Here is a 26,351-nt window from a genome sequence, read left to right as displayed (position 1 = left end):
TTGAGCACCCAAGGTACAGCTCATATCTTATCTGAGCAGTGAATGAAATGGAGACACTTCTGTCCCAAGCATCCTGACACATAACCTGGGGTGAGTTGCAGAAACATCCTTGCAAACCTTGCACTCCCCGAGGGCTGAGACTGTCCCTGCTGCCCTGGAGCACCCCACACACAAGAACTGGCAACAACCTGTACCAGAGAGAGCAGCTCCTTTAGGGCAGGAAGCTCAAACTTCTCAGATTAACCTAAGAAATAAAACTAAAACAGACCCTGGAAAGAAGCACCTTTCACTTCCATAATAAAAACAGTGTTAGATAACCACACTGTATAATACAGATGAATGAATTCCTAACTTGGTCTATTCTTTCTGCCAAGAAGCTCAATACACCAAAATTTAGAAGCTATTACTTGAATTGTACCCAAAAGAGCCATAACAGCATATCAAAAGTCCCTATCCAAATAAGCTCCTGGATATAAACAAAAAGTATTTCAGCAAAAGTATAGGCAGTATGTTACAAAACTTTTTTTCATGAGCTTTTGTTCATTGGGCTTTGTTTGTTTTGGTTTTTTTTAACTTATCTCTTCATTTTTTGTTAGAGTTTGAGGAACTTGCTTAAAGACAAGGATGCAAAGTCTTGGTATTCAGGTCTGTGGCAGGCACTTACAGATTATTCAGTTTTTCTCCTTTTAACCAACATTGCCAAAGAAAGAGTAGTAAACTCAAGATAGTGTTTAGATTTGTTTTTTTTAAAAAGTAGTGCTAATTAATGAACACATATAAACTTGAATATAATTGGCAAGAGCAACTAGGAAGGATGTTTTTTCAGTTTCCATCCCTCATGACTTAGAAGCATCCTCAAGAGCAAGCAGAGGCTGTTTTATATCCCAGGTATTTATCCAGATCATTAATAGCATTCTGAAGATCAATACCTGTGAAATCACAGAACATTTAATTTCTTACTTAACTTGCCTGAACCAGTGTCACTGCAATAATTCAGACGCACAACAAAGAGGAGAATATAATCTTATCTCTGGCTCCACAGCTCCAGGTAACTAAATTCTGTGCAAAATAAATTCGCTACAGCTGTTTCTACAAGTTCACAATATGCCTGGTGATTGTCTTTTTTTCTTTTTCCATAACACCAGTATTAAGCACCTGATCCAAATCCCACATAAGTCGATGGAGTTCTTTGTGTTTACATCGATAGATTTGGAGCGAAATTCCGTGTCAGGTTCTTGCTGTTATCTCTGCAAACAAGTGCAGAGCTTAGGTAGGAAGAAAATAAATTTCTTTCCTCCTGAATTCAGAACAGTGGGCAAACCACAACACTGCTGGTAGACTGTCTTTTTTTTTCTTCCAGTTCACTCCAACTGTTGTAGTCCAACAGAAAATCCTCGAGATCGGCGTGAGCGCCGAAACCCCAGAAGAAATCAAAGCAAGGCAGTGAGCTGTCTCTGAACTCAGCTCAGCTACACAGAGCTGAGCAAGGTAAAGCCCTTTAGAACAGTATAAACAAGTTAAGTCCAGAGGATAACATAGGTAAAAAAAAAAAAAAAAAAATTATAAAGCAGCCCGATGAGCCCTGTGTTTCCTGAGAGTAACCCACAAAGCAAATGAGAAATGCTGGCTGGAAAGGACCTCTGCCAACGCAATTTATGTTGACAGAACCTCCAGATCTTGGATTGGGGTTTTTTCTAACATCAGACATTACTAGTAGTTTCCTATTTAATAATTTTAGGCACACAAAATCCAAGAGCATTGTACCAAAACACATAGATAAGATACACACAAACTCCTCTGACTCCCTCTGAACCATTTAAACAGTGACTATAAAACTCCCTGTGCTAAAGGCAGGTCTACTTTTGTATATATAGAAATCGTATCTCAAACCCCACATTTTTGAAGTTCTTTCACAAAGAGTCCTCAGATAATTGTGTATCAAACGACCCTCACGCTCAAACCAACCTGGCAATCAGGCCCAGAGCTGGGAAACAGAACAACAGAAAAGGATCAAAAAAGAGAAAAATCAGCAATGAGGGTAACAGGCAGGAGTAAAATATTGGTACAAACCCAACCCAACCCACCCCACACCCTCTCTGGGGTATGTTTCTTCCTTTACTGATGTACCTTGGTATGATACTACCTTACTTTGCTCTCACTGTTTTATTCTTGCCTTTGCTTTATTCCCTCCCAAGTATTAAATTGTTTCCAAGGAATGCAAAGAAACTCTCTCCAAAAAATCAAACTTGATGGATGAAAAGGAGAAATGTAATATGATACTGTAAGAGGAGATAAAGTAGGTTTGACAATTTGGGAAACAAAACGTGTAATCAAGAGAAGTGATGCAGAGGCAGAATCTTAGCTGACTTAATAAAAGAATATACCATATTTTAAGAAATCATTTTAGGAGGAAAGCAGCAGGTGGTGTCAAGTAATACCAATTTACTGAGAGCATCCTGTGCTTTTTAATAAACTAGTGCCTTACCAGCAGCAAAATCATTCAGATGAGAACAAATGGTATTGTGGAAAATAAGCCAGACTTGACAGTTTTATATTAAAACAAAAAATAAATAATGCATTAGGAAGAAAAGGAAATTACCAGGAGTTGAGGACATTTGATTAATATATTTTATGGTCCACTTATATCATGGTCAAGTCCATAATATTTTCTGTGAATTTCTGAGATTGCTTTATAGCTTTCTAGTGAGAAGCCCACAGGATTCAATACAACACCTGCAGAAATTTCCAGAAGATTTTCACAGGCAATCTCAAAGATAGCTAAAAAGTTTGGTTTCAGTCCATTAAAATTTGGGTTTAAGTTAGTTTTAAGCCAATTTAAAAGACCGTTTAACCACTGGAGGTTGCTTGAATTTGCACTCCCACACGGAAGGAATTTTATCTTAACACAAATGCCCCCAGATGAAGCCTAAACCTTCCTGTTTCAGTGAAGTGACTTACCAGGATGGTGAGCAGTAACTGGATGACTAAGAACAGAAATGAAGTTGTCTCACCTTTATCTGCTACGTTGCCATAAAAGCTACTGCTTAGACACATCTGATGTAAGGTAAAAACAGTTAACAATTTAATGACTAACAATTAAAACCCACAAGATCAATAGCTAAGTTTATCCAATCCCTTCCATCCTGCTTAGAAATTAATAAACACACCCAAAAAGGAAACCTCAGCTCCTGCCACTTCCTCCCCCCCTTTGGGACCAGGTGCAGCAGCCAACAGTGACTTACCATTGATTAATCCTTCAAAACAATTATCACTGAACAGTTTGGGAAAGGTCTAACAGGTGGGAAATATAAATTGCTTACTGAGGTTTTGGAGGGCATTTGGACCCTTCAAAGCTGTCTGCTGTTACCTGTCACCTAGCACTAAAAAGATCAAAATCAGAATAGTGTAATAAATACATTATACATTTATCTTGCATCTGTTTGGGTTTTTTTAAGATTAACAGAACGATATGATAGGTTAGGATTATTGATTGACCCTCTAGGCAGGAAAAAAAAGCCACAGACATGGCCAATGGTTTGGCCAACGCATCAAGAAAAACATTACTGTGATTTGTATGTGTCCTTCCACTGGCAAAGCACTTGCTGAATATACAAAGACATAATGCGTATTTACTTACCCCTCAAATAAATTAACAGTAAGCACTTCACCAGGCCTTTTAGGTCTTGGCTGGCTCTCCCCTTCACGATATATTGCTGCACATTAGCATGGACTTGCTGAGTTTTCCAAAGAAGAGGAAAATTTTCTCGTTTGTCACCCAAGCTCCCCCCAGAGTACTCACACTGGCTGCTGACTCAAAGGGCAAGTGCAGGTGATTTCTCACACATCACTTGTTCTCGCTGTTCATCACCCCCCTCCCAGTTTCCTCAGGGCCTCCAGCCAAGGGTCCAAAGCAGAGAGAACTGAAGGACTGGGGGGATGGCACGTGGTGAACACCAGGGCTCAGCGTGAGGGAGAAACATCAACAGTCAGGGGAAATGCTGACTGCTGAGAGACAAGTGAAACCAGGAAATAAAAACTTGGCAAAGGTATAAAGAACTGTGGGAAATATCCCTCTTTTTAAATTTAGAAAGATGGCATAAACTCGGGGAACAAAGAAACAAGGAAGAATTTATTCAACGCGTTGGGTCTTTCTCGCACCGAGTTTCCAGGGGAAAAGACACTTTAATTCCATGCATTTTATAGTTTCACAAAATCCCCACCCTTTTCAGATAAATTTAACATATTCATTTTTGCCTAAAAAGGTTTCTTTTCTCTGAAAAGGGGCTTTCCCTTTCTTTCGATTGGCTGCTGGGCATCCTCTGTCAAAAATGATGGATCTTCCTTTGTTCTCAGCCCAGAGAGAGAAGAAATCCTGGTGTGCAAAAATTCTCACATGATCCAAAAAAATTCTAGTTTTTAGGAACTTTTAGGTTTCCCTTATCCAGCTAAAAAAGCCCCTGATACCCAGTCTGGGACTTGAATATCTTAATACTTCACCATATGCCTGTAAAAACCCATATTTTTATTTCTCACAGAACCACGCAAGGCAGAGGAAAAAAAGGTGCAAGAAGTGATATTTCAGAGGATTTTACTCGAAGTGAGGCAGCAACAGAGTTTAGCAGTGCAGAATAAGGGTTTGCATACTTCTGGTTTGTTTGATGTGCAGTATTTGACTGCTTTTGAAAGCCATATTAAATATTTTACTCCATGAAAAATCTTAATCTACAACCTCTCCCAAATCTGGTTTGTGATATGGCTGATGGGAGTTGCCAGCAAGTTAAATGGCTACATAACTTCACTGCTTCACTTGTGTTCAACAAGTAGTTGCATTCAAAACCCACAAATATTTGTAAATAATATCTTGCAGTTTCAGGACATTTGCTATGTGATAATATAAGGAGAAAGGCAGCTTTGTTAATATAATTCTGTCTGATAGAAACCTTTTATGTTAATGGATTCTCTCCAAGTTTTGATAAAATACTATTCACATGAAAAACCACTGAAAACATACAACAAGAAATGAAGTAGGAACAGGTCTCCACTGACTGAGAAAATAGCTGTAGCTGAATGATTTTAATTATATGTATAGTTAATAATGTGTATTAATACATAATAATACAGATGATCACTGTGTAGGAATGAAAAGCACACACATCATGTATTTATTTTAATGATCCCACTCTCATCTATTACTTTTACATGCCCCAAATTCAACACATTTTTCACAGTTCAACAGTGACTCTTAGCAAACTGTTGCTTTAAAAACACTTAAGCAGTACAGACTTATCACATGTGATATTTTCCTATGATGAATCTGAGTCACTTCTCTACATGTTATCCACATTCTACCAACAGGGAGGAAACTCAAATCTATGAAGTCTCTGCTGTATTTCTCTGCAAGGATCTATAACAAAGAAAGCTTTGTTAGAATCACACCAGTCAATAAGTTAATTAATGCAGACTACTGGAAAAGTAAGGGGAGAAGAGCTTGATGAAATGGGGAGTCATAATGACTGTAAAATTATCCTTCTCTCCCATTTAACCACCCTCAAGTCATATTCCCTTCTCTAGGATTGCTCAGAGCACAACCACAGATGCAATGTGGCTTCTGGGTCCCCTTTGCTGCCATTCTGGACCAGAAAAAAAGTAAAGTTCTATGTAACAACATCCAGGGGGAGTGGGATGTGGTGGTGTCCACAGTGCTGATTCCACCACCCTTCCTCACTATCAAGTCAAGATCTGCTGTGCTCTGTTACATGAAACACTTTATTATTCATTTAGAAACACACAAAAGTTTGGCTTCAACGAGAACTTCTGATATTCCATTATTCATTTTCTGATCTGTTCTGATATTATGTAACACCAAGAAAATCATTAAATTAAAAAAAAAATGTCAGTTCACATTCTTTGCTCCAAATTGATTCTCTTCAGTAATTTCTAATCTGATGCTTCAGAGGTGAAATGAGCCATATTAAATGTCTATACGTGTCTGGTATAGACAAGATGTCTCCAGAGGCTCAGACAAACAAGCTGAACCCAGTGCACTCACAGCTGGCACAAGTGCTGCATCTTTACTCTGAAACATGGAACTTGTTGTCTGAGGAGGAAGAAAAAAATGAACTTTTCCAAGAACTAAAACTTCTTGACAGAAGACAGACTACCTTTTGCTGAAGGTCAGGGGGTTATATGTTGTCGTTCCCCCATCCCGACCCCAGATTTAAACTCTGTTCTCAAACATATCAGTGTTCGAGGATGATATGTACAAAAAAAGAGACTGCAAGCATGAATTCCTTCTGATAATTATATAGTACAGCAAAAAACACAGGAGCAATTTGGAAATTCGTCAATTATGTTTTTATTGAACCTAAATATATATCTGTGTGTGTGTGTATATACAAATATATATATGTGTGTATACACAAATGTGTGTGTATATACAAATATATATTTGTACATATACAAATATATTTTTTATATACACACAAATATATATATATACAAATACATATATATAAATGGATGGTGTAAGAGTCCACACTCACCCACTTGTTTCTTGTGCTAATTTTTAAGGTATTTTCCCAGTAGGATCAGAAAGCACCCAGTGCAAAGAGGGATCATTCTGGACTTGGCACTGTGAAAATCCATTAGTTGGAAAGCTTTAAAAAGGTTTCAAAAATACTACAAGGCTTCACAAACTCCAAAGTGCACTCTTGGTCACCCTTCTTGATACATGGACATGCCTAATACACAGACTCAAAACACACCTGTGTGGAAATCCTTAAAATATCTGCACCATGTTAAAAGGAAAACAAAGCCCACATAGATCAGTTCTGTGGACAAGAAACAGCTCCATCAAATTCTGTTTGCTTTTGCATTTGGTCTCATCTCAAAGCTCAGTGGCTTCACTGTGATATATCTGCCTTCTACTAAAGCCCTTTATCTGGGCCCCAGCACATCACTAAAGCTCCAGGGGACTGTTTGTTTGTATTGTTTTTCCTTTGTAAGAGGTTTTTTTTGATTTCTTTTTGCCTTTGCTTAAAAAAAATAAATAAATTATTATTTCTTTCTATACAACAACATGTGTGAGAGTACCAGTTTCAAACATGATTTTTGGAACTTGTGAATTCCTACCAACCAAGAGTGGCAGCTTGGATGTAAATCTGCTTCCAAGCTGTGTATCAGAGCTGACTCTTCAAGTTGAAATCTGTAAATACAGCTAAAATATACAAGCCAATTACTTTTTTAGGCAAGTTATCAAGTAGCTGTAGAAGTAAAATCAAATCAGATAACCTGCTGCATCTGAATTACCAGCAATGTTCTCTCTTGCTTATGAGACTCTAAATATTCATTAATTCTGAGCAATTAGCAATAATGAAATGAAAGTCTGTGAAGCTGAAGTTTAGAATTAGGTATGTCAGAACTCAGTAAAAGATACATGAATTCACGTCTGCACATTTTCTCTCAAGAACCCTTCACAAGCACCACTGTGACAAATTATTTACTACACATGTCTGGGGATCAGGGCACAAAGGCTGAAGGAGCTCCCAAAGCAAATGTTTGTCCTGGACACAGGATGGTGACAGCTCTGCATCTCAGTGGGTTCAACTCAAAGTACAAGAACTCAACTCTCCATTCCCAGTGTGCTCAGGGTTGCTAATACACTATGCCAAAAAAAAAGTAGCAAAAACCAATTAATTAGCCAGGAACCATTTGTTTATATATCCTGTTTAAGCCAAATAAGCCTCTGGATCTTACTTGCATAAATTCCCCATTACTTGGGTCTGTCTGAATTGTAAAGTATGATCAGTCTCTCTTTCAAAAGTATCAATAAATGCAAATACAGCCCATGAACAATTTGCTGCACTTTTAGAATAAGGTGTAATCCAACCTTCCATAAGTATCTGCTATTAAGGCATCAGTGACATGACAGATTGTGATTCATCAGGATCATAGATTTCCACAACTTGTAGTGCATAAAGTAACAAAACCAGGAAAGGGAAACCAGAACCAAAACACATAATTCGGTGTACAGCACTGATTTTCCTCAACCTGCCTTATACAAAGGAATTTAAGATTCTTTTAGGCAATTTTATCTTTTCTAATAAACTAATGCAACTTCATAAAAGATTTTCATTATTGCCATGACCTAAATTAATGACAACTTAGGTATGTGACCATCCAATTTTACCCCCAGAAGCATCTCACCTGCAAGAGAACTATTTTTACCAATGTTGATATTAAGAACACAAAACTGTGAAAACTCTTGAACTTCTAAATTTCTCCTTGGAATTGGAAATATATTGGGACTACTTATGTAATTTAGTGCTACCAATAAGAACACTAACGAGAAGTCCCCCAGGAGATGTTAGGGAATAATTTCAAACACTGAACCCTTTGAATAATCAAATTTCTTTTCCTAATCATCAGAGGCACCTCTACTTCTACAGAAAGACTTGTTATATTCAACTTGGAGCTTAATTAGAAAGTAGGTTACCAAGGGCAAAAGCTTCTGGAGGTATTATAATTTTTCTCTTAACTTTCAGTGATTTGATACGATCCATGATAGTTTAATCAAGAAACATTGCAAATTGGGAAAAATATTCTTTGCAATGATATGAAGAGACCACCCTCTGATTCAGGCCATTTTTACAGACATAGCAGTGTGTCACATCTACCAAGTTTATCACTTAGTGTTCCAAGTGATGGAATTAGATGCCTTCCCAAGACCTTCATCTTCTCAATTTCTTAATAAAGGTTTAGGGAACACACCACCTGCTTCCAGGTGACTACAGTTCCTCCACAACCACAGACTTCTGCTGACTGAGTCAGTCACTTGGTGGCTTCTTCCAGGCAACACACAACAGCTTCTCCTTGAAGAAGCAAAGGTTTGTTTTATGTTTTCTATTTCCACATTCCCAAGTGAAAATATCTAAGCACAATGCTTTGCTTCTCTGGATATTTTACTACCTTCAGTCTTTACACTCTAACCTCTTTCAGTTTGTGTAGTTTCTCTGCACTAGTGATTCTGTATTTTTTCCATAACTTAGAGAGAGACAGGTAGATAGATAGACAGATAGATGTATAGTGACATGGTAAAGTAATTTTTTGGTACAGAACACCTGCTTAAGCATTCTCTGGGTCAGGTCTTTTCATAACATGAAAATACAAAATTTATGCCTGTCTGAGCTGACTCTTTGTCACACTGTATAAAGTATCACTGAGGGAAACACAGTCCAGCATTTTCCTTCCAAATTAGGCTTCTTTAAACAGTTATAAAGTTAAAAAATACATGATAGCTTCCACAGGACTAATAGTTCAAACAATACAATTTATGTTTCATTGAGATACTTCAGAAATTAATTCATTGAATCAATTATTGTTTAGATTGAAGCATAAAACATATGGTCCTTCAATGATTTACTGAACTATTCTTCTGCACTTTTGCTTTGGGGGGAAAAAAAAATCATATCAGAATTTTAACCAAGATAATTTAGAAAATTGAAATGGAAGTTGGAATTGAGCACTAGCTAAAATGCCAGTAACACAGTGAGCCAAGTCCAATTTAAAACTCACCAATCAAAAGCAAAAACTATAAATTAAGGCACCTCCCTCTCTTCTACCCCACTCCTTTCACTGACATCTGCTAGGGAAAATCAATCCTAGCAGAGAGTAGGGTGAAAAAAGTGCTTTTATGACTTGGTCAAGAAACTCTTCCATATTTTTTTTGTAGAGACTCCCGACCCTACAAACGTGTCCCTGATATGCTGATGATGAATGGATGAAAATCCACTGCAGGTTGCACCACCAGCCATTGGTCAGCTGAGCTCCAGACACCAAATCCCTTGACTTTTGCTTCTAAAGTTACTTGGCTCTGGAAGTCTCATTTACTCCCCCCAAATTACCAAGATTTGCTGGTCATACAGTCAGCTTCTTTGCAGAGGTCCCTGTCAGAAGAGCATACAAATAATCACCAGTCTCCCTGACAGAATAGAATAAGAACCCAACTGATTTTTAGGGTATCTGACCATAATTTTTGTAACCTTTGTAAGACAAATTTTGCTAGACAAAAATAAGTGGCTCAGGGAGGGATGTTTGTCGGGTTTGCTCCAGTTCAGTGGATTATTCTAATATTTAAGCTAAGTAGAGGTGTACTGTGTTACCACTGCATGGAACTGCCAAAAATCAATTTTTGATCCTCTTGCTTTCCTGAAACTTCACGGGTATTGTTTGGTTTTCTAGTTGTTCCACCTCCAGTGTAGTCTGTGAGTTAGTCTTTCACGTTGTTCTCATTAACTTGTTTTAAGAGCTCCCATTTCCTGCTTAGGTGGAATGTTTTACCAGCTGTGTCTTCATTAACAAGCCATGGGGAGCAGCAGCTGAGCTTTGCTGAGTAAAACTGTGGGTGGTGAGCAGGCCCATGATGTATTTTTTTGAAGCTTCTGCTTTGCACTCTTCTCCTCTGGCTGTACACAAACTCTGTCTGTGTAGGTGCCAGCTGCTAAACACTGTGAATTAAACCTTGCCCTGTAAATTTTTCCATGAGCTCTATAGGCAGAATAGTCTAAGAAAAAGACACAAAGAGCAAAAAGAAGCATCAGTTCAGCACGTGTCCCCTTTGTGTGTTTACTGGTTCAGGCTGTTGGATTACAAATAGCTCGACACACACAGGCAGCCAAACCAACTTTGAAACCCATTACAAGTCCCTGAAGTCACTGGCTTTTATATAAATTTTCCCTTCTCTGGTGAGTGCGATGGATTGGTGTGCTGGGCTCTGCACAGCCCCACATGCCTGCCTGGCAAAAGGGTTAAATAGGTAATGGATGTTATTCATACAGAAAACTTGTAATTCTTCCCAGAGAAAAAGGAAAACCAAAGCAAACTAACTCTGCTCTGCAGGGATGTTTAACTTTTCTTCTCTGGCTGCTTATCCAAGTCTGAAACAATCCACTTTTACCTCAGGGCAATGCATTATTGAAGAGAGAGCACGGTGTGGGTTAAAAGCTGTGAGACTGCCTTAGAGGAGGCTGATTGGCTTGAACCTTTTAGAGCCATGAATTTTGGAGACACCACTGGAGATTTACTTCCATTTGAAAGCTCAGCTTAGAAAGAAGCCTGTTTCAGTCCTGGGGATATTTAATCTGGGATATTTTGGAGCTTTAGGTAGTTTCTGAATCTGGCAGAAGAGCTGTGTGTCCTCCTCCCACCACATCCCCCCTGGTTTTTTTGGGGGGATGAAGATTCATGTGGTTGTCAGTACCTATGCAGTAGACAACACAAACTTCTCATGAAAAAGTTACCTTACAAATGTATCACTAAAAATTCTGTATGAATTAGATATTACTGCTGTACAGGAACACTTCATCTGGCCTAGAAACCACTCCAGCAATGCCTCACCAACTGTGATCTCCAGCCAGCTGCACCAAACACCAAGTGGGGATCAGTGGTCACTGTTTGGTCATTGCCAAAAATTTGGCACCAAGGTTTTGGCATTTAAAAGGAACAACGGTTTGGAAAAAGCATTTCCTAAGTGGGTTATGAGCACACACAGTTTTTTTAAGCGGATTAAGAACCAAGTTTGTGCCAATTCAGAGGGATGCAATACAGAGCTGGACTGCACACGGGTACAGAAAAGGCAAGGGTGATTAGGTTACACATATATGTACTTTGCTATGCCAATTTAATCATCAGAAAATGTGAGAAAAAGGCTCGTTTTTCATTGGGAAATTTCCACGAGGAAATCTTTTCACTACCTAACTAATGAAAACAGCAAGTAAAGTATTAAAAAGCCTAAGGAAAACCTCCTATATTACTGAAAATACTGCAAATCTTGTTATCAAAGTCACTACTGCTCATGTAACTCAAAGCATCTTCTGCTCAGACAGTTTTTCAAAGAGAGTAGTAATAAAGGATTTAGAGATAAGCAAAAAATAAAAGACCTTAGGGTTTACCAAAATGAAAATAAATGCAACTGCAAGACAGAGACACGTCAAAGTGCTTCCAGAATGCTCCTGACTGAGGAATAAAAATAAAGAAAGAAATAATATTGGTACAGTGTTTCTCTTTTCTTTACCAATTTCTGCTTATTACTAAGTGCCAGTTACTCTCACATATCAAAACTTTGAACAGTTTAGGATTTTCATCTTTGGGTTCCTTTTTTCGTTTTGTCTTTGCATCAGTGAAGTCACAAAACAAATTATCCCCTCCCCTAACAAGAACCAAGGACTCATTCCACTGATGGAGAAGCCTTTCTGCAGATACCACTATTTTCATCTGTATTGATTTCATTCCAAAACCCTTTTAAAACTGTATCAGTGCACAGTCCTAACAACATTTCTCAGAGATACCAGTGTGAAATTAGAGAAGGTATCCAAGAGAGTATTGAAGGAGCAGTTCAAGTTACCAGTGTTATCAAGATTCCTTTAAAATATTAAACTAGTCTAAAATGGAATTTCTCATTATCTCTCCCAGTTAACCCTCAGTTGGATTTAAACTTTTTTTTCCATTACAATTATCTAGTGACTAAGAAAAAAAAGGGACTCATAAATCTATAGTAAAATTTTGGTCCTGTTTTCACAGGTTTAAGGAGTTTAGACCGAGGTGATCCTTGGCCACACTTCTGTTCCTCGCTCTTCTCCTTGGGAGAATGCTGACTAAAACCATTTTAGAAGATGCCTAGAAAGTGGTCAGATGAGTTTTACATGCCTTATAGTTTGTATACACTCGAGCCAGTGTGCACACCAGCCACAAAATGAGTGTTAGCCAAAGACTGGGACAGGTTTGCTCAGAGATGTTTGTAAGATCTGTGCAGATATTCAACACCCAGATAGGGTCAGTCCTGGAATTCAGCTCTAGCTGACCCTGCTGGGGCCTAGGGGTTGAACCAGATTATCCCAGGAACATCTTTCCAAGCTCAATGATTCTGCAAATCAGGAATTACCTTAATGAGGCAGGAGAAAAAATTGTGCCCATTTCCTCATTAAAAAACAGGAATTAGACAGGAATTCTCTCTGTTCTGGAATAGTCTTGTTTAAAATCCTGTTAAATCAACAGCAGGAACAATCCTAAGTCTTACTTTCCTGTTAAACTTCCAGTGGTTAAAAACCATCAGTGGACCAAAGGTTAGATTTCTCATGTGTTTGTAGAAGCTGATATAGACTAATAAATCTAATAATCCACATTTAGGTTGCAGAACTGTCCAAAAAGATTGATATCACTTTGAATATTTGTTTTCCTTTCATTCAGTAAAGCAATAGCTAATGGGTATAGTTACTTAGTAGCCTTTCTTAAAGATAACCAGTTTTAATATTATTTAAGGATCCAGTACATCATGTTTCAACCCAGCTTGGATCTTGAGAAGCTTCAGAAAAATCAGAGTGTTGGCTCCAGTTTCTGAATGGTGGACAAATAATCTCTATTTGCTATTCAGAGAGTTTAGTATTGAAGAAATACCGGATTCAAAACCAGCCTGGGAATGGAAGATTTCTCTTTTGCCCCCACAGAACGAGTATAACACTTCCTTCTTGTGCAAGTTTTATAGCCAAAATAATATCCTGAGTCACTGCACAAAATTACCATGCAAGGGATCTCACACAGCATTGCTCATGGGCAACATCCTTGTGTGCAATCCCTGAGAACATACAGAGTACCCTAAAAACCACCACCCAGCACAACTTCAGGTCACCACCAGTTTTCTATAATTGCTCATTAATTGTGTAGTTGCAGACACTCGTGTAGTGGTTCCAAATAAAGCAACAGGAACTACTGCAATCCAAGCACAAAAATAATTTCTTAGTCACAGAAATTGGTTTTCTAATACTTATCTAGAAATCAGATGTTTCAAATATGGTTTGGGTTTTTTTTGGTATAGTCATTGTAAGAGCCATAAAATTTTTTACAAAAAGAAAAGCAAAAGAAACCACCAAACCCCACATTGACTCTTGGGACACAGAAACAGAGAATTTGTCTATTCAGTAGATTAAAATCCACAAAGCAGCAAAAGAGCCTGTACTTATAATATTCACCACCTCTTTCTCATCTTCACCTTATCTCCTCCAAAAGCCTTGGGATAAGAACTGATAGAAGGAATAACAGCCAAATATTTCCTTTCTAATGTCTTTTTCATACATTTTTGCTTGTGTATGCATATACTGCTTATGTATATATACATATAAATTTCCAATTCATTTCCATGATCACTGCAAAATCTTCTCCATACACTGTAGTCCAATGAAGTATTAAGTGTGCAAAATAGCAAAAATAAATAGCAACACTTGAAATGGATCTATCTGTGCTCATCTGAATCCCTGCACTTCCTACTGATCTGCAAATATGCAGTACAGGAGCAATCTTTACCCCTAGTTCAGCACTGGCTGCCTAAAAATTGCCATGGTAATCCTGAATCCTTACAAAAGCACCAGCCTAGATGTTTATGCGTCTGTTATATGCAATGTACATCGCTTGAAATCTGAATACTTAAATTCTGAACCAAAATAAGACTTGCTGAAGTATATAGGAAAATATGCTGCAGCCAAGCAACCTATTTCAGAACTGCAGTGAATATATTGTCTCGTTCTCCTCACAAGGAAAAAAACCCAAAAAAACCAGATGAGAAGCAACGTAATCTAATCTTGACAACGAGACTGATTGGTTCAAAAATATTAACAGTATAAAACCGGCATTACAGTTGCAGCTTTCCGTGGCTGAATTCTTTCTCTGGTGACAAGAGCACCACCTACAGACTTAGAAAATCGTCCTTTCATCGTGTTTGCCCTTAAAAACAGCAGTTGAGCTTTTTTGTCTTGGAAACTGCAGGATGTTCCAGCTGTCACAAACTGATGCTTAACAACAGTGCAGTAATTGGGTGGAATTTATATCAACAAAAGGTTTGGCCCTATTTCCTTAAGTACAGTTAAACGTTTTGAGTGTTTGAGCTCCAGCAAAAAAAAAAAAAGTGTGTTGATCAAGCCTGTGACATCTGGCTTGAAAAGGACAGAAAAGTGACAGTGTTAAACATGTTCTGCTAATACTAAAAAATCCATCAGTACAAGTCCATTTTCCTTGAAATGCCAGTCTTTTCACTTTATAAATCAACTACAGAATTTTCTATTTCTACAAAATATATCAAGACCCCACGTGGCTGCAAAATTTAATTTAGATTAAACAAAAGTGGTGAATTAGGGAGAAAAAAAAAAAAAAGTCAAGCAAACTGGTTTTCCAGTAATCTAATGGACACACATTAATGATGTTAACTTAATCCTAATTACCACAGTAATTTTCTACTTTGGAAAAAGTTTGAAGTAAACCATATGAGAGCACTCTTCAGAAAAATTATTCTCTGTAATTATTTCTAAAAACCTTATTTTGAAAGAGTAAATCCCAATTAGCACTAGGCCTAGGCAAGTGTAGTTTTAATTTTGTGCCTATTTACAGGGAGTTGGTAACATCTGTTGCAATACACTTTATATTTGCATCTAAGCCACATAACAGAGCATGAAGTTTCCCCATCTCAGCTGTGTGTCATGATATAAGGAGAAAAACTCTCAGATCTTTGTCTTTTTCCTGTCAAAACAACGCGATATTAACATCAAAAAAGTGTCTGATGCCTTTCTTAGCTGCTAAGAAAAACCACATGTAAAATCCTCTAGTGGTTTTCTTCTTTTGGAAGAACAAATTTAAAAAAAACCACTCAATTTTTTCTCATCAGTCATCTGAGTAAACTCATCAAGACCAGACTGCTTAAGTGCAAATTTTAGGCAAAGAGATTTGCAAAGCTACAGCAAATCAGCACTAGAGTTACCAGGCTCTTAAGTGATTAACAAAATATGATATTTCCTGCACCCAATAAACCCAGTTTCCCTGATTTATTCCACTAGGATAAGAAGGTTCAGTGCTTTTTGTACTCTGAATAAGTTTCTCTAAGTCATCAGTGTTCATTCACTGCTCTTCAAGACTGTATGTAACCAAAAAAAGGAATTATACTTGACCACAAAGCCTTCCTTAGAAGACTATGAACAAAACTCAGGGGTTCAGCCACAGGTAGATCTTCAGGATCAAGACTGTCTTTCACCCATAAGCACCTCAAGATGCTTTTGCAAATGCACAGGTGTTGAATTTTGGTCACTGCTGAAGAGTTTGACCCCCACTAAGCGGGAAATGCAGGAAAGCAAAATAAAAGGAGAGTTGTTGTGGCACGTGTAAGTCCCTACCTGTGGTCACATAATGTTTTATGGAAGACCAAACACTTCAGACATCATAACCAGACCAACAGAGGAATAGAAAAAAGCAAAGATCACTTGGCCTACTTGACAGCATCAGCACACCAGGTAAATGTCCATGGTCTCCTCTGGCCCTGCTCCAGCCCCTCCATGTCCTTCCTGAGCTGAGGGCCCAGAACTGGACACAGCACTCCAGAGGTGGCCTCACCAGTGCTGAGTCCAGGGCAAGAATCACTTCCTTGGACCTGTTGGCCACACTGTTACTGATCCAGGCCAGGATCCATTGGCCTTCTTGGCCAAAAATAAAAGAGTAGCTCTGAAGATATTATTCAAAGCTCCTCCACCTTCTGAGACAGGGAGGTGACATCACTGGTAAATTTGAGAGGAACAAAGACCTCTGAGGTATGCAAAGACACCTCATAACAGCAATTAAGGGCTTGTATAATAGAAACCAGGAAGGTTTGGGAGCCAAAAGCCAGGAAGGTTTGGGAGCCAAAAGCCAGGAAGGTTTGGGAGCCAAAAGCCAGGAAGGTTTGGGAGCCAAAAGCCAGGAAGGTTTGGGAGCCAAAAGCCAGGAAGGTCTGGAAGCCAAAAGCCAGGAAGGTCTGGAAGCCAAAAGCCAGGAAGGTTTGGAAGCCAAAAGCCAGGAGGCTGAATAGCAGATGATGTAGATAAAATGACTAGTTTGGAAAGTCACCCTTGCAGCAGTAACCCTGCCAGAAATGGGCAGGAAAGTGTGAATGAAGAAGGATGGAGTTATGAAATAACGGGATTCTGGCCGAGAGTATCAATTGTATGAACTGAGGGGTCAGGGTAGGGTATAGAGGTGGTTATGCAGGAAGAATGTGAGAGACCTACAGATGGCCCTGCAGGTGACATGCCAGGCAAGTCCCTGTCAAAGGGCCACGATTCCTACACTGAATAGTTGCAAGATTCCTCACAGCTTGAATCAAGCTGTTGCTTCACCCATACACCCTGTGAAAACCCAGAGAATTCAAACAGTTCCCATAAAATACTGTATTAGACTTTCAACTGATTTCATGTAATTTCGTATTAAAGAGCAATTCAACTTTTCAGGTTGTTTTATTAACTTAAGGACACAACTACTAAATTTAAGTACTGAAGAATTCATGAGAGGCCACTGGAGCCTGCACTGAGATTCCAGTTCTGAGTAAGAAAATACCAGCTTTCTGATTTGTTCAAATTAATTAGCAGTAACTTCATAATAAATCTATGCAAGCAACACTAAATTTGTGAAAATAACTGCCTGGCAGTGAGAGTGACTGTCTAATGAGACTTCAATAGAGAAAGCTCAAAAGCAATGTCAGAAGCTAATAGAGTCTCTTATAAGCAGAAAAGCCAAGGTGGAAGAAAGGGTTTTAATTACTTTACTCTTTTACAAGGTAGACATCTCTGATGATGAAAAATGCCAAGAGAGGAAAACCACCACACTTTTATATTTAATTCCACCCCATCCCATTTATACTGGGGATTGTTTCCACAACCATTGGAAGAAAATACCCTTTTTCCAATCTAAGCAGGAGAAACACTTTTCTTCCCTAAGCCAGGCACACACTGAAGGCAGCTATTAGATTTTCCTTTGATGGATTTTGCTCATTTATTTAATCCACCAAGGGTTAGTGGGGTAGTTGCAGGAAGTACATTTGGCAACAACCGAGTTGTGATTATCCCAGTCCTGACTTTCTGCCTTCACCTGCTCAGGCAGCAAACAAAAGAGATTGAATCTGGACCACTGCACAGCAGGACCCTGTAAAACACTGCAAGACCTGTGTGTGTGCTTATATTCAGCAGGACTTTTTTTTAAAGAGGTGATGAAATTTCTTTTTAATACAGCGTCATGGACGTGGTCTGATTTTTGGCACGGATGGAAATAAATTGCCAGCAATGTCAGAAGTCAAAAAGAGCACACAATTCAATGTCATTTCCAAATCAATGAAAAGCATTTCAAGTTCTCTAACTGTCAAGGTTTTTCTTTATCACTTGTCACTAAACATATATATATATGTATATGAAATATAAATATTTCTTTATCTCTTGTCACCATAATATATATATATATATATATTTCTTTATCATTGGTCACACATGTATTTTATAGAGAGATATACATATATGTCAGCTCTGTATTTCAGGAACACTGTGATTCTGGGTTTTCTTCTGGATTTCATGAAATTATTGGTGTGAAAAATTCACCTATTGTCTTTCAGTTCTAGATAGTTACTTTCAGAATCTAGTGGATAGTTCCAAGCAGAAGCAGAAGTTGCTGTTTGGAACTTCGTGTTAGTGCCATGCACAAAGTATAATTCTGAATAATTCTGAATACAGATGGAGCAAAAAGCCTCTAATCATCAGAGGAGAAACAGAAATGGTAGAAAAATGGACACATTGCTGTTGATAAAGACAGCACAATTTTTTCAGAAAGGTTTGTACTTCCCTAGATCAGCCTGGGGTTTGTCTTTTGAGTGTTTCTCGTGGTTCCAGCTGTCTTTTCACCAGGATTACTTGCAAGGTAGAGCATTGCTAACATGGTTGTTAGATTAATCTGACCTAGTTAGACAGGCAACTAGAGGAAATCTCAAACTTAAGAAAAAAAATCCCACCATCCCATGGCCATTTTGCCAAACTTACTGAGCTTTTCTTCCAGAAATGTTAAAATTTTGGACAAAGGTCACACCGTTATAAGACAGATATAACAATAAGTGTTGCAATATAATTTGGAACAATTAAAAATAAAATAACACACAAAAAAACCCCAATCTATTTTACACTAGGCTGGTCAGGATATTTAACAAAGAATTCCTATGTACCACAACTCAGAGTGCCATAAAATTGAAGGAAAATTAAATAATGTCTCTGTGCTTCAAGTAACAAAGAAAGCAGATTTAGAATTCTATTTGTCAGGCAAAGTAATCAGCAGTGGAATGTGAAATGCATAAAGACTGTAAGAATTCAGTGAATTTACAATTTAAAACAGGTGTTTCCACCTTTGATGGCATAAACAAGTAGCTACTTAGCAATTTTTGTTCAAATCAAGTAAATCAGCATTTTTTCTTTGCTTGGTTTGAATCAGAAAAAAAAAAAGCAGCTAAACTAATAGGTAAAGTTCTTCTTGAAGCTTGAAAACTTAATTATTCTGAAAGATGTTCAGCCTTCAGAGAAGACTAAGAACAAACCCAACAAAATCTCAGCAGATTCCAAGGAGAGGTTTTCCTGTTGGATGTTTTTTTGGTTTTTTTTTTTTGTTTGGGATCAGGGTGTTTATTTGGAGTTTTTCTAAGCTTTTTTCAATGAAGTCAGTTCAGAAGACTGAGATCACACCCAAGTACTGGCCACAATGTACAAAACTGTGTTCAACCTCATCTTGAAATGTCATTCAAATAAGTTTTACCTTCTGGGGGCTGTTTCTAATAATTTTGACCATGGAAACAGCAAAAACGGTGTCAAAAACAACAAAAGGGGGGTTTTTTTATTATGACTATCTCAGCTGAAAGCATTTTAAATTAGACCTCTGGCTTAAAGAGCATTTGCAAACCAAAAAAAAAAAAAAAATCAGCTAGCAGGACTGAGCTGTAAAACACAATACTGGCTGAAGTGATTATTAAAATAAAGCACTGTACCAAAGCATCTTATCTGTGGCTGCAGAATAATTGCTTATCCAAACCAGATATTTTCCTCCTAATACTTGTAGAGGCTGCACGAAGGATGCAAGTAAATTGGGAAAAGCAGTGAATCCAGGCAAACTGATGTGGGCAGGGGTGGATGTATTCCAAGAGCAGATGAGGGCACTGCTTCCAGCCCACAGCCCCTTTTCAGGACTCTGACACAGCACACAGAAAGTCACTGCTCTAAATAAAAAAAGCAAGAGGAATGGCTTTTAATTTTGGTGAAATACTTGTTTGGGCAGTGTTTGCTGCCATGGGATTGTCCAGTCTCCACTGGTGTTTAGTCACTGGCAACAAATGGAAACATGAGAGTAAATAAACTCAGTTTTATTTCTTTTTTTTTTTTAATCTAACGTGTTCAGACATTCAGCTTTTCCATTACTGCTGTCAATCTAGCTGAGGGAGCTAGAGAGACCCTCCAATGAAAATGTTTATTAAACATCTCAACATAAAAACATGGGACATCACATCTGTCCAGCACTATATTATATAGAAATTGTATAGCAAAAGTACTACATTAAATCAAGTCTGTACCCCTGCCAAGGATTATCAGCAGAGAGATGCTGCTGGCTCAACAAGATTAGGTCATTTTCTAATAGTGTAAATAATATGAATATACTTACTATTACACTAGAACTTTTCTGTTTGTTTTTTAAACAATTCTAAATAAATTTCCTTTCAAAAGCAATTATGATCCTGAAGGGTACATAATGTCCATCTACCCACCAGCTTTGTATCCATTAGACTTCAACTAAATTGATACATTTCAAATTGAATGAATTTACAATTTGAAACAGGTTTTTCCATCTTTGATGGCATAAACAAGTAGCAACTTCGCAATTTTTGTTCCAATCAAGTAAATCAGCACTTTTTCTTTGCTTGGTTTGAATCAGAAAAAAAAGCAGTTAAACTAATAGGTAAAGTTCTTCTTGAAGCTTGAAAACTTAATTTTGCATCCATCATAATTTTGGGGTACTGAAACGGTAAGATTTTATTATACTAAGCTTGGTGTATATAAATAAGTCATCTGTTTGTCAGGAAAAAAATCGGATTAATTTGTAACCTCTGTATTTAAAGCATAAGCAAATCTCAAGCTGATGAAATTTTTTTGAGCTACCCTAAAAAAATACATACAGTGATACAATATCCCAGTAACAGTAAGGAAAGGTGCACAGAGTCTTGAACAATGTAAGATTGTGATTTGCAAGTGCATAAAAAAATTGACTTACTACTGAACAACCAGATACACAATTTAAGAATTCAGTTGGATTGGTGTAACAGTCCATGTCATCCTTCCTGCTGCCAGCTGGGAAACATCTGGAGCACATGTTTGAGCAGCAGGCACTAAAGCCTGTGTGCAGGTTTGACCAGTCCTAGGAATGTGCACAAATCCAGGCTGTGCTCAAAGGTGAGAGGGAAATGCTCTTCCCTCCTGAGAAAACATTCCACTGCCCTAAAAACACATGGAATTTACACAGGCATTAGTGGAGGCATCACTCCATCAGGCTTGGAATCCTCCTTGCTAAGGAGTCAGTGTGTCAGCTCTGAATGCTGGCTTAAAAGCTCTGCCTTAAATACTAAGAGCTGCTTAAAGAGGAGAATTTCCCCTGAGTCAAGAGAATTCTCCCCTCCCCTGCTATGTTTGTTATGCAAGAAAAAGGAAACTAAACTCCCTGGTTTACTTCTACTTTCTTCCTTGACTTTTGTTATGATGTTCAAGAAAAGAAAGTTGCTTGGACAATGAGGAAAACAAAGCACAGTGTTGGAAGGAACAGTATTTGCCTTGTCACTAAGGCTTGCAGGGAACAGAATATTATTGTTCACAAAGTGCAGAAAACCAGCTTTGCTTTGGGAACTTGAAAAGGGAGTGGATGGAGGGAAGCTGACAAGTTTAGTAGCCTGAAACCCTATCCAAGACAGTGACTTTGCCTGGCAAAAGCTGCACAGAAATACTGCCCCTTTGGATATTTGAAACTAAAATTGAGAGGAGAGAAAGAAGGTCAGTTTAGGGATTCAAATATTTCTGTGCAACAAATAAAGATGAAAGATTTCACTTTGCCTCAGGAGCTGTGCACCCGATGAAACTTTTGGGACTCCCAGGAGTGTAAGAATGGAAGCCCCCAGCTCTGCCTGGGAGAGATGAGCACATATAGCACCAACACAACACAGGCACTTCTGAGATGTCCAGGTCACTTCAAACACTTCAAATTTGCCTTCTCCAAGTGCCAAGCTCAGTAATATTCTGAGCAAAACACACCAGAGATCAGAATGCAATTGAACCCTCTCTGTCACTCTGACACCCCAAACATTAGACCCACACACCAGAAAAATTAAACAACTCAGACTCTGACCTTTTAGCACCTTTCATAAAACATTCTGAAACAGTCTCAGTCTCTGGGTCTCAGTGAAAAAGCAAAACTCACATCATGGGAAGGGAACAGCTTTTTCATTTAGCCCAGTGGGGAATGGAAATTTTCTGGAAATTTGAAAATTACCACCAAGCCCTGAATGTTTGTGCACAGCCCCAGTGTAACACACCCAGTTACTCTGCAAAGTCACCTGGCCACAAACCTCAGCCTCCAACAAATGAGGTGCAACTCAGCTATGATGGTTCTTCTGTAACCATCTTCATAACACAACAGTTAATTAAGAACAAGTTATGTTGCCTGGTGTTAAAAAATGGATAGCAACTACATGCAGTAACTGCTTTAGATTTCAGACTTGTACTGCATAAAACACTGCCCCCCCAAAAAGCCTTACAAGGTAGTTTTAATGAATCTTTCATGGTTCAATAAACTATTGTATTAGGTCACTCTCCTGATGAAGCAATGTTCCAATCTCATTATATTTATTCAGAAAGGAATAAGCTACTAGTGTTATTGGATTTCTTATAATTAGTTAAAAAGCAATTTAAAAAAAAAAAAAGGGGGTTGTGAAAAGTAATATTGTGCTGTATTTAAGTAAAATACAGTGCACACAACAACCATTCCTTGCCATCCTGCAGCTGGGATGTGCTTTAAAAGCCTCAGAGCAAGCCAGCATCTTTCTTTTACATCCTTCCCCCTCCTGTCATCTCTATTTTTCCAAACAGCAAACCTGAGAATGAGCTCTAATGGCCTGAAAGCTCTGAAGGAAAAGCATCAGGAGGTCCTTATAGCTGAGGGTAATTAATAGAAAGTGAGCCAGGTGCTTTGTACAGGGGATAAAGTAAGAGCTCAGTCAAAATAGCCAGCCTCAATCCCAACACTGCCTCCTACAGAAATTAATTCTGAGAGCTGTGGGAGTTTGAAACAAACCTGTGAGGGCTAAAAAGACCTAATGCCATCATCTCAGCATGGAGGGAAAGATTGAAAGGTACTTCAGAGGAAGGGTTACAAGTCCCTGGGTATGGACAATATTTTTCCCCTGTGATCTTTATGAAAAAAGAGCAGCACAAATAGCACCAAATGCCTTCACAGCTGGAACATCTGTGACCAAGGGGTTGGTACAAATTTATAATCTTACATGGCCATATGAATCCAACTATAATTGACAGACAGGGCTGTAATGACAAAGCTCTCCTGATTTTCCCTGGGACCGGAGCTTCTCAGGCTTGAAGTACGAAATTGTGCTCAAAGAGCATGAGATTTCTCAAGCATTCACAGAGCTAAAGTGTCCTCACATTTTATAATCTATACCTGATTTTTCATATGAGCCCAAGGGCAGCCTGCACAAGTTGATATAAATGCATCTGAGGAAGGTTAATAAATACACAGGCACTCATTGAGTCCCTGCTTCAAAATAGCTGAAGTCTGGAAAAGCCTTAAAAAGTACCAAAAATGCTTCTCCTGCTCCTGGGCAAAAATCTGCTGGTGAGTACTGCTAGAAATGAGCTCACTGAACACTATGGAATTCTCTCCAGTTCTTGTTTCCATGAGATACAATCTAAGCAATGGTAAGTCCTTGTACACAGGTGATAAAGCAGCATGTCTATAGACCAAGAAATGCTATTTTACACACCTACAGCTTTTTATTCAGCACACTTAAGGCATTTAAAGTCTTAAAGTGAAGCATGAACTATATATTAGTCAAAGTAAACAGCATGAAAACACAATTGATGGGAGCCAAAACCTTCTCAGATTTTAAAGACCTCTCCTCCCCATACTCAGGTTTTCTCTAGACTCAAGATCACTCCAGTATCACTTCCTAGAGACTTTATTCCATCTCTATATCTGCCAGAATTTTTCATCCCCTTTAAAATATGTTTTCCAGAAAAATATTTCTCCTAAACATTTGAAAGACACACTTTATCAGAAAAACAGTAGGTCTGCTAAGGAATTCACAAGCATAACTACAAACCTCTTTCAGCTGTGATCAACACATCGGTATCCATACATTTCAAAAGTGAAAAAGGTCTTTTATTTACTGGGTAAAAGCTTTTTTTGTATAAAAGCCAACAAAAAAACATGCTGTCATAAGGCTGATAGATAAATTTGTCTCTTGCTTTGTGGAGCAAAGCCTTTGTGTTGTAGTTCCACGAGAGATTCAGGGAACACACTAATACTGCACAGAGACACAGAGGGACCTGCCTTCCCTGTGTCCTGGATTCCTGCACCTGCTTCACACTCTGATAAACACCTTTGAAGAAAAGAATTTATGTTGAATATTTCTCAGAACTTCTTGGTAACACCACAGCTAAATTCCAAGAGGAAACAAAAAATTTTTAACTGGCTTGGATTTATATGTGAAACAGGGGCACAAAACCAGGGAAGGGTGAAAAGTCCTGTTCCAAAGCAGCTGTGCTTTTGCAAGGCCCAAATGAAGGAAGGCACACAAATATTTTCAGGAAGACTGAGTATGGAATGCAAGTACTTGGAGGTGGCAGAAGTTTTGATCTCTCATTCTTGCCCATGCTCAGGGACCCCCAGCACCACATCAGTCTTAAAATGGAACTATTGCTTCTCACAGAATAACCATTCCAGAGAGATTATTCTGCAATATTTCACAGGAATTTTTCTAAGGAGTCTGCAAAGCAGTATCTCTTTTCTACTATATTACATTCATTGATTGAAATTTTAATTGTTATTAATGCAAAAATATTTATTAACAAAACCTCTTCTCCTTAATTTCTCTGTCCCTCTCAGACCTGACAAGAGCTACATAAGTAAGCACAGGAGTGCTCCCCTTCAGTGCACACTGACAAGTCAGATGTGATGGGCTCATCCTCAAACAGGGGATTAAAACAAGATAAAATTCAGAGTAGGCAGCTAAGCAGTTTGATTCCAGCTATTGAGCAGCTTCCATAAAAGAAAGGGTTAAGTAGATGAGGGCACTTCAATTTGGAGAAGAGGTGGCTGAAGTAAAGGTAAAAAATCAGGCAGCTGTGAATGCAGGCACTGCACAGGGAAGGGAAATGGCAAGCAATTATTCACTGTCTTTTATACAAAAATGTGGAAACCTCAACCTAAACCAGCAGACTGAAGATGAAAAATGAAACCAAGATTCTTCACAATCTGGGGATTGCACTGGGGGGACCTGTGGATGATCTTGCATTCCAGGTCCATAATCATGGACTGTTCCACAGCCAAGAGAATAAAGTGGAAATATCCTTAACTAGATTTAGTACAGCCTTGCAGCTTCATTGTGTTCAGAGACACGTTCACCACACAGGTAAAGTCCACCAGAAAGCCACATATACCACATCATGGAGCAACTAGTTTGATTTTAAGCCATTTTAGTTCCTTTGCAATGACCCAAACAGAAATATGCCAGTATGGTGGGGGGTTTTCTCCTGATGTGCCTTATCTTCCTTGAAATTAAATGTATTTTCAAATCTTTTTAACAGAAGGGTTAATTATTACTTCTACCACTGTTAAAGAAAAAAAAAAATGAAATTGTTTCAACTATTTTATTAACAATAACTAAAACAAGATCTTCCTCAAATGAAGTAGAAACTTGTGAGGGTTATTAGTTAGGACAAAGGGTCTCAGACTTCTGCTTTTCTTCCCAAGTAGTTCACTTTTCCCTGAAGCCAAGCAGCCCCATAATTCTGCTGAACAGCTAGCACAGGAACTGTTTGATATATAGGGGTGCTTGACCTCATCACTTACACCACATACATACCCAGGCTGCTGCAATTATAAACAGGGTTATTTTTAAAAGTTTGCTTAATATTCCAAATTTGTGATTTACCTGCAGGAGCAGTAACATGGACTGTGTAGTTCAGCATGTTCCTGTACTAATTCAGCTCACATACATCCCTGCCATTCACCCAGGGAATGCAGTGATTAGGCAGCTTTCCAGCAAACAGTCCTTAAAACAGTTCATAAAAATTCCATTTGGAAAAAAAAGTTTTATTTCTTGCTCGTGAATTTGATAAGATACTGCAAATAACTGCTTAGGGATATATTTTCAGTCCAACAAATGAGTTAAAGTCCCTTTCCACAAACACCATCGCTGCTTTTTGCAGTTTAAA

At 38.3% G+C, this 26,351-nt stretch overlaps 1 long non-coding RNA gene across 2 annotated transcripts in view; it reads right to left on the bottom strand.

Annotated features, from left to right (window-relative positions):
* The window catches only part of LOC127472633 (uncharacterized), a 133,195-nt gene that overhangs the window by 4,094 nt on the left and 102,750 nt on the right, over positions 1-26,351 (bottom strand). Inside the window, exons 2-3 of one of the 2 annotated variants that reach the window (XR_007905095.1) lie at positions 6,543-6,631; positions 5,284-5,404 (exon numbers count right to left, since the gene is read on the bottom strand). This is a non-coding gene — a long non-coding RNA (uncharacterized LOC127472633). Of the gene's footprint in view, positions 1-5,068; positions 5,405-6,542; positions 6,632-26,351 lie in introns of those variants that run through there. The other variant, XR_007905094.1, reaches the window with a different exon arrangement.

Source organism: Manacus candei, unplaced genomic scaffold (assembly GCF_025592945.1).
Source record: "Manacus candei isolate 608988 ecotype Guabito, Panama unplaced genomic scaffold, ASM2559294v1 h1tg000029l, whole genome shotgun sequence".
In the NCBI taxonomy this organism is placed as follows: Eukaryota; Metazoa; Chordata; class Aves; order Passeriformes; family Pipridae; genus Manacus; species Manacus candei.
The sequence above is the reverse complement of the archived record's forward strand: the minus strand, read 5'-3'. Positions and strand labels throughout refer to the sequence as shown.